This window comes from Labrus bergylta, chromosome 7 (genome assembly GCF_963930695.1).
Source record: "Labrus bergylta chromosome 7, fLabBer1.1, whole genome shotgun sequence".
NCBI classification, from domain to species: domain Eukaryota; kingdom Metazoa; phylum Chordata; class Actinopteri; order Labriformes; family Labridae; genus Labrus; species Labrus bergylta.
The window spans coordinates 15,110,404-15,119,099 of NC_089201.1; the positions used below are offsets into that span (position 1 = coordinate 15,110,404).

The 8,696-nt window shown below is 40.5% G+C and overlaps 1 protein-coding gene across 2 annotated transcripts in view; it reads right to left on the bottom strand.

The window, feature by feature from the left end:
* The window catches only part of grm8b (glutamate receptor, metabotropic 8b), a 128,583-nt gene extending 124,415 nt beyond the window's left edge, over positions 1-4,168 (bottom strand). For both annotated transcript variants that reach the window (XM_065956853.1, XM_020635000.2), the window contains exon 1: positions 3,507-4,168. The gene's annotated coding sequence lies outside the window, so the exon portion shown is untranslated. The remainder of the gene's footprint in view (positions 1-3,506) is intronic.
* Between the last annotated feature and the right edge of the window lie 4,528 nt (positions 4,169-8,696).

Below are 8,696 nucleotides of genomic sequence, written 5' to 3' on the forward strand. Positions count from 1 at the left end.
ATCTGGGGAAATATATGTAAAGGCTTTATGACAATGTAAGGTAATTTAATTAAAATATATTGCATCAAGGTATAAATATTTAATGCAATCTTAGCAAAGTATAAAGATAGATTTATTTAATTGTGCACAGAATTCATGGACATGTTAGACGAGAACTGTAAGTTTAAACACTACCAGATCACCATGTTTGCTGAATAAGACGCTTATAGGAGCAATGTGTAACTCTGACACCTAGTGTATTAAATGGGTACTACAGTCCAAATTCAAAACATTACAGAGAGTTGTCTCCCCCCGCCCCCTCCTCTCTAGAGTCGATGCTCACACAGGTTGCCATGTTGTGGACACTGAAGCTTCAGTGTTTAGCCAGCTCTGCATCGGTCTGTAAACCTTTCTGACCTCTCTCCATTTTTCAAAAGCATCTCCAATATTGATCCTAGTTTGAGCACGTTTCTGCTCGTGGAGCTTATTAGAAACATGCAGAGGCTTTTTAGGTCAGGGACAATCACTTCTATCTGAACTAGTTCTCTTGCCCGCTTCCATCACTGCAACACCTGTTGGTTTGACCTGATAACTGCTCTCATATCTGTCAAACCGAGGGGCGTCCAAAACGGCCATCCGGGGGTTCCTTAAAACGGCCCTCCTTGTCTGGTCCAAACAAATCCAGATCATTCAGGACCAGAATCTAAAGTTAGGAGGAGGACATACTGGCTGCTGCATTGTTGTCAGAGAAGCCAGTACTTCAATATAGCATGTTTCCTTAATGTCTGATCATATAGTAAGGTCACTTTATCATTTCACTCACTAGATATCTTACAGATTTGTCCTTTAAAGCTCTTTTTCAGCAACATCATGAGGCTTCATCACCAGTTGAATTAAAAGTTTGTGCTCAAACTATAAGTTTACCTGTTTGTGTTTTCTGCTCCATATTTGAGTCCTCTATTAACAAAAAGATGCACTGTTTAGTAAAGATGGCCTCTTGTATCCTTGGACCAGACCAACTGACTATATGTGAGGAGGGGTGCACCACCTGGAACCCTTGTTAAACCTGATTGTTAAAGACGCTGATGTAGATGGCTCCTCTTATTGGTCCTTTCAAATAGATTCCTGCTTCTGGATTGGATAATTGATGACATTAGCCTTTTTAAACCTCAGCTGACTGCTGCCCGCTCTTTCTTTCACCTGCTGCCACTTCCAACAAAGCCAGCATTAGGTCTGTGTATTAAAGATTGGAGCCCTTTGTAAGTTTTTTTTAATATTAGGTTTTTAAAAAGTTTTTTGTGTAAGTAATCAACTGTAACTATTGGGCACATACGTATAGCCGTTTGGTAGGAGTGCAACACCATTTTTTGTTTGCTGTGACTTCCCTGTTCTCTTATTTGTGTTGGTTACAAGCTCAGGTGAGAGATTAGTCATACATTTGTTCGTCATGTATAGGCTTGTTTGGCCATCTCTTGTTTGTTGTTTTTGACTCTGAACATCTTAGGTTGTAATTTCCATTTCAACTTATTTAACTTAACAACATGAAGTAATACAGTGTTTCTTGTGTTAAAGAGGACATATCATCCCCCTTTTCCACCTTTTGAAACTGTCCCCTGTGGCCTAAATGAAACATCTGTGCCGTGCTTTGGTCAAAATATAACATGAATCAAGCACCAGCATCTCTGGAGTTTGTAACTCTACAGTTGTGTCATTGGTCAAAAGTCGGGGGGCCTTCAGACTCAAATAATTTTACCCAAATGATCGGCAAATCGAGGGGACGTGCCCTGACACCTGTCACTTATTTACACTACAGAAGCCCAGTGCTGGGCTGAAACAAAAAAAGCCTACTTACAGATACTGCATGTTTTCTTGTTACCATTAGTCTCAGTTGCAAAGAAGACAAAAAAGAAAAAGATCCATCAAAATGTAAAACAATTTGTTGTAAGAATCATTTTTTCATTTTTATTCTCAAAGAAGAAGAGGGCTTAACCCTGCTTTCCCATTTCTACCAGAAGTCACTTGGAATTATAGCCCCTTGGTCAGCTGGTAAGTTTAGCTATTGTGAGCATGTTAGCATGCAAAGTCAGCATTTATCTAAAACACTGCATGTTACAGGACAGTTTTTATTCTCACTTTTTAGCTGTGTTGATTGTTATTTTTGACTCTCGACTTACTTGCATCACGCAAGGATAATGTTGAGCAGCAGGACTTCCAAACTGTCGCTGATTAAAGGACTTTTTGAAGCTCTGGTGACATTGGAAAATTTGGACGTCACCAGTCATTTTTATACCAGGTGACAAGGGAGTAGCAGAGAGATCTCCCATGATTCCCCGCCAGCCATCTAGTGGATTTTACAGATGATGATTAGACTTTTGTCTGATCTTAATTTCGTCACTTTGTTTTCTTTGCTTTCATTTTCAGATAATATAAGATAAGTCCGATAAGATTTAAAGCTGTTCCTTTGCACTTACAGATCCTTGTTTATGTTGTACTTACTCTCTGATGCTCATCGCTCTGGATAAAAGTCTCTGCTGAATGTAGATAACCAGAAAGAATGCAGATATATGCACTTTTGAATCCTCTTCATTGTGTGATTATAAGGAGTTAGTTCAGCAAGATACCATCCAGCCAGGTGCTGGTGTACAGAATACTCACTAAAAAGCAGTCAAAAACATGATGGGAAAAATAAAAAAAATATTTACTTGATGTAGAGAAAGCTATGGTGATGGTTTTGATGCTTGAGCTGACTCCAAGTCACGTGCTTAACAATAATCAAAGTCAAGATTTGACTGGTAAACTCTAATTTTATTACTGGCTTTGACACATTTTGATTTCATCCACAAACCAGCTTTTACACTTTAGCCAAGTCTAAAATCAGGTTTGGGATAATGCATATTTTTTCCACATTTCATGTGGTCGATTCTATTTCTGCGGAATGCGCACTAAAGCAGGTGCATGGAAATGCGACCTTTATTCTTATTTAAATTATTTAACCACTTTCTTTAATGTCCTGCTTTCATAAATATTTGTACCCCTGTCTTTTCAATATGGCCAATAGGTTATAACACACACACACACACACACACACACACCACCTCCGGCAAAACTAACTGTTAACAACGCCTCGCGCGCACACATCAGCGAGCCACACGCTTAAAATGAAATACACGCTCACACAAAACACGCGTGGACTCAAAAACACTAAAGTGCGCGCGACTGAGGTAATTCACATGAGCATAAGTTGATTGAGCTGAAAAAGAAAATCTTGAATCTGATCCGAATGCAGCTGAAACACAGAATCTGAACCCTTCCATCCAGAAGTCTGACTGATTGATTACCAGCCCGCAGATCGATACAATAATGATTCGATGGATTTGACAGGTGGATTCACGGAGAGATAAGACAGTGAGAGTTTTCCCATCCCATGACGACTATAAAATCATCGACGAGTTAATGATGATATCCCACAATCAGCTCTTTTAATAACGATTTATGTTATTAGTCAATGCTGTGATGCGTGAAGGTACCTTTTCTCTCTCCGCAGTTGGAGCAGGTGTTTCCTCTCTGTCGGTGTCACAGGTCAAACAGATGTTTTCTGTCTCCAGCTGTTTGTCACATCACTGACACATTTTCCTCCGCTGGGACTCGATCCAGCTCCACATCAGCATCCATTAAAACATTAAAAGATCAATTATATCCAAATCCACTTTTTCAGTTCGTGCAGCGACAGATCAGAGCTGCTCCTGATTCTCACAGACAAGCGGCAAATTCCTCCTAACAGCAGCTCTCTGACGCTCCGGCTCACCTGCAGGTGTCGGTTCGACTACGCGGATCTCCTCTCTGGGATCAGTGTGCCAGACTGGTCACCACAGTGAAGGCATGTTCACGTCAGCGCTGAGTGTTTACACATCGCAGAAGTCAGTGACGCGCTTTATTGGCTTCTCGCAGTAAGCGTGCGCGGTAAGGTGCGGTGCGGTGCGGCGCGGCTGTCCTGCGTCACGGTAAACACGAAAGGTCCCCGCGTTCATCAACCCAGTGGAGTCCAGCCTGAGAGGTGTCCGAGGAGCCCCTCAAGTTCTCCGGTCACAGGTCCGAGCAGGAGCAACATGATCCGGGTCCTGATGGAGAGGGGAAAAGTGCGCCCAGACGAACACGTGAAACCACTGAGGAAGCGCGCGTGAGTGTGCGGCTCGTGCGTTAACAGCTGAAGTTTAATGAGCTTCAATAAATAGAGAGAGAGAGAGAGAGGAGCGTCTGAGAGTAAGAGCACCGGAGATGGAGGCAGGACGCCACCCAGTGCACAAACACAAAAACTACACACAATCAGCAGCTGGGGTTCTTCTTCGTGACTGCTTAAGATTCTTCCAAATTTTTGGACACGCACAGACACACACAGGGATGTGAACTGACACACACTGAACCATTATCACCGCTGTGCCTTTTTTATTAGTATACTGTAGGCCTGTTGATTTGTAAAGGACATTTCAAGGCACAACATAAAGCAGTCCATCCTAACCGATGTGCCTGCTATGTGCAATATTTCAGTGAGTATATTTCTATTACATACTGTATGTATAAGGGAGTGTCTTTAATGCTAGGCCATTGAACCTCTAGCTATAGTGGATCCAAAAGCAATTTAACATTTATTGAGTACGACGAGGTCAAGGTGGTTGGATAGATGAAGAATTTTCTGTACAATCAATAGAAATAAATCATTACATTGCCACATAAACTTCAACAAAGGTCAAATTTTAAAAAAGGGCAGAAACTAAGTTACATCATACTGTATGCATCTGTAAGGTTAAATATGGAAACAGGGGCTTCTTTAGGTCCCTGTTACAAACATTTTATTAGCAAGGACCACGCAACAACAATATTTTTTCAAACATTCAATGTGAATTTCTATGATATATTGAGACAGATGTATGTAGGTGTATAAGAACGGATGTAGGATGGCCGTCGTCTTTAAGGCTGGTCTGGGAGGTTGATCAGAGATCGGGCGAAAGGGAGACTCGGAGTCGGGGTTCAGTCTCTGGCATTAATCTACCCGAACTGATTACGGCCCAGATTGTACCTGAAATGAGAGCGACATGGGAGAGGCCTGTGCCAAGTTTAACAGGAAGGGATGAGGAAGGGAGGTGAATGGATGAGAAGGAGGGAAGGGAGGGTGGGTTGAAGGAAATGAGACAAACAGAGTGTGGCGAGGTGACCAAGTTCTTGTCAGGTAATTGGAGGTCCTGCTCCCGTAAGTGAATGCATTAACACCATTTGTCTGCTTCAGTGTCCCTCTACGTTGTGTATATAGACCATATACAGACTTTAGTTTTTGGAGTGCAGCGGCATCATGATCACAGACATAGGGAGTAAAATGGCCACACCCGGCCCTTATGCTGCATTCCTCACTTCTTCATGGTGGGAGAGACGGAGAGAAAGAGACTGACAGAGGCTGCTCCCCGATGCTCCTCTTTTCTTTGGTTAGGTTTTCAACACAACACCCCTTACTCGTCATACTTTCACTCCTCCATACACCCTAACCCAACCGATTAACTGACTCCACACCTCATAATGTTTGCTGGCTTGGTTCAGTATTGTAGTGGTGAATGAATGTAAGAGATTGAGAGAAACTCCTTGTCTCCTCCCATCATTTTAGCCGGCTGTGACAGTGAATGAAAAACACAAAGTTTTTTTTGTGATCCTAACTTTCAATAAGTAAATAATAAACATGACAGCAAGTCATTAGCCTAGACATACATAAGTATAAGTCTGTGGGTGAACTATTATGAAATCTGTAATGAGCGTACAAATATAATTTAATATTTAAATGACAAAGAAGCTGAAGAACAGAGAAGAAGAAAGGAGGAAAAGCCACTGAGACATGAGTTATAGATGAATAAAAAACAAGTAAAATAATACTAATTATTCAAATTGTTTTAGGGCATTTCATGGGACCCTATACACCTAATGGTTTTGTCTGACACTGATTGCACTTGTGTTACAGCCCTAGACTGTAAATAGCACTGTGGCAATGCCTGATAATAAAAACAACTTTTCATGTAAAGTTATGTCACCAGTCCTGATTCTCCTCAAGTTTTTTCGGTCTGATTGACACTGACGCTAAATCCCTGAGTATAATCTGAGGCTAGCTGTTATTGCCTTCGGTTGAACATTAACAAGACAGTCATAGTTTGGTGTTTAACTCATGATTGTGGCTCAGAATAAAATGGGTGCGTGTAGTTTTTATTTCAAAGACACATTTCTATGGTATGATAGTTGAATGAATGGTCAAACAGATGTAAAATAAACAGTACTCACCGGTGTTAAACTGAAAATCTGCGGTCAATTTCAAATAATGTGATGTTGAAGCTTCAGTGTTGCTCCTCCTCTCAGTGTCACTATAAGAGAGGGTTTAATGCGTCTTTGGAAAACACATGACAAAGCTACAAATAGCTTTCGTACAGCATGAGTGTTTTCTTATAGTTTATTGTCAGTATTTGTACAAACAAAGTATACAGCAGCAGAAAAAAACACAATCAGTACGACACACAGATGTATGAATATGAATGCAAGATCTATAGGTTATAGGAGGGTCGTGATTTCTACTGTCAGAATTATTCACGTCTCAACTTGTATACTTAGCAGAACTCGTAAGTCACGTTTCTACAGGTTGTAGCTGTACGCAGAAATAAAAACAGTCACCTCAATTAGTCATCAGAGAGAAACAGACTTTTTTTAACAGCAGCCCTGTTCTCACTAAGACTGACTTTCACTCTCACTGGAAGTAATCTGATATCAAAGCTCCTCCTTCAGTGTAGCTCCTCCTTCAGTGTAGCTCCTCCTTCAGTGTAGCTCCTCCTTCAGTGTAGCTCCTCCTCCTCACTCTCCCACAGTATTAAGGAAAAAACAACACATTTTGGCCATTTTTACACTTTATTCGTTTTACACTGTCAGGGACCTCTTTAGCATGTGGAAGATCAATACGCAGCAAAAACAGCTTGGCACCTCCCCCTCATGCTGGTCACCAGCCTGGTCACATTTTGCTGTGGGATGGCCTCCCATTCCTCAACCAGGAGTTGTTGAAGGTCAACCAATGTGGTTGTGTTGGTCAAGTGCTGTCAATTAGGTGCCAATTGCTCATTCCATACATGGTCCTTACAAGTTATACCTCGTTGTAAAGGTGACTAATCGGGCTTTCCAATGATATATAATACAACACCAATTAGTATTATTAAAGGGTCAAAATAATTGACCAAAATAATGTTTCCAAACTTTTTTTGAGGAGTTTAGTTTCATTTGTTAACTAGGATTTTGTGTTGGTGTAAAATAAGCTTGTTTAGTTTAATTGAGTATCCACTTTAAGTTGTTAGTTTTCTAAATTCCCCATCTTTTTTCTTCATTCCCGATTTTTAATTATTGTTGCTCCCCTCGTCCACCATTTCCGTGAAACGTAAACATTCTACGAGAGAAAATAAACAGCAGCTCAGCAGCCAAGAGAAAATAAAATTATGAATAGAAAACATAAGAAAAGGGACAGATTGACTGATATGTTAATAAAAAAGAGGATACAAAGATAACTGACAAAAAGAAATAAACAATCTGAAAGTTAACCTGAACAAAAGTAACTGTTTTTCGAAGTGAGGGTCCCAACTCGCAGTCCCACGGGGGTAACCAGGGGGCACTAGGGGAAACTTGGAGGGAGGGAAATGGAACAAAAACCACATAATTTAGATCATATCACCACTATTAGTTTTCTTTTTTATGCCAATCTTTCAAATTAAAAAGACACCACTCTAGCCAATCAGAACGCAGCAGTCACTATGAGTGACACTGACTTATCAGAAAGTCGCTGTACCACTAACTAGCTACATACCCCCCTAAATTGAATGGACATTTGTTAATAAAAAAATCTGAAAAAAAATGATGAAGTTGCATTTTGTTTATATTTGAGAGTTAAAGAGATCGTGCAAGAGTGGGGTCCCCACCAGAAGCTAAGGCTATACGGGGGTCTTTGGCATGGCAACATTTGGGAACCTTTGAGCTACAATATTCAACATGAAGCAAACATGTTTAAAAGGAGAAGGATATCAGCTAAACCATCTATAACTTAAGAATCCACCCAGTGTCAATACACGAGAAAACTACATACATGTGAGTGTTTGAATAAATATACAAATACATAAATCCCCAACCAGGCCGGGCATGTAGCTATCCCAGGACTCGAGTCTTTGAGGTTCAGGTTGTGTAGAAACTACATCGTCTAAGGTGTCTTTAAGTGATAAGTAGACACTAAACTTTTTCATAATGCATGTAAAATACAAAAACGTACTTTTTTACTTCTCACAACGGCCTAGGACAAACTCACAGAACAAACTCTGTCATCGGTGACGCGTTTTGATTGTGGGCTAGTGCACGCAAGGGGAAGAATGAGCAGGGAGACAGGGAGGGGTGATTAGTTCATCAAATTGGTACCTTTTTGCACACATTGGTTGAAGTTTTTACATTTTTTTTACTGCTACAGATGACGGATTTCTTTGCTCCTTTTTCAGAGCACATTAATTTCTGTCAGGACCTAAAGACAATTTCAACCAACATCTTAATAAGTGTCTCTAGAGAAAATTACCAACCCTGCCTTTAATGTGTGCTTTGCATTAAATGAGAAGTACATTTTCAATAGAAATACCTTTAATTAAAAAATTACTTCAGGATTAAAATCTAGATTA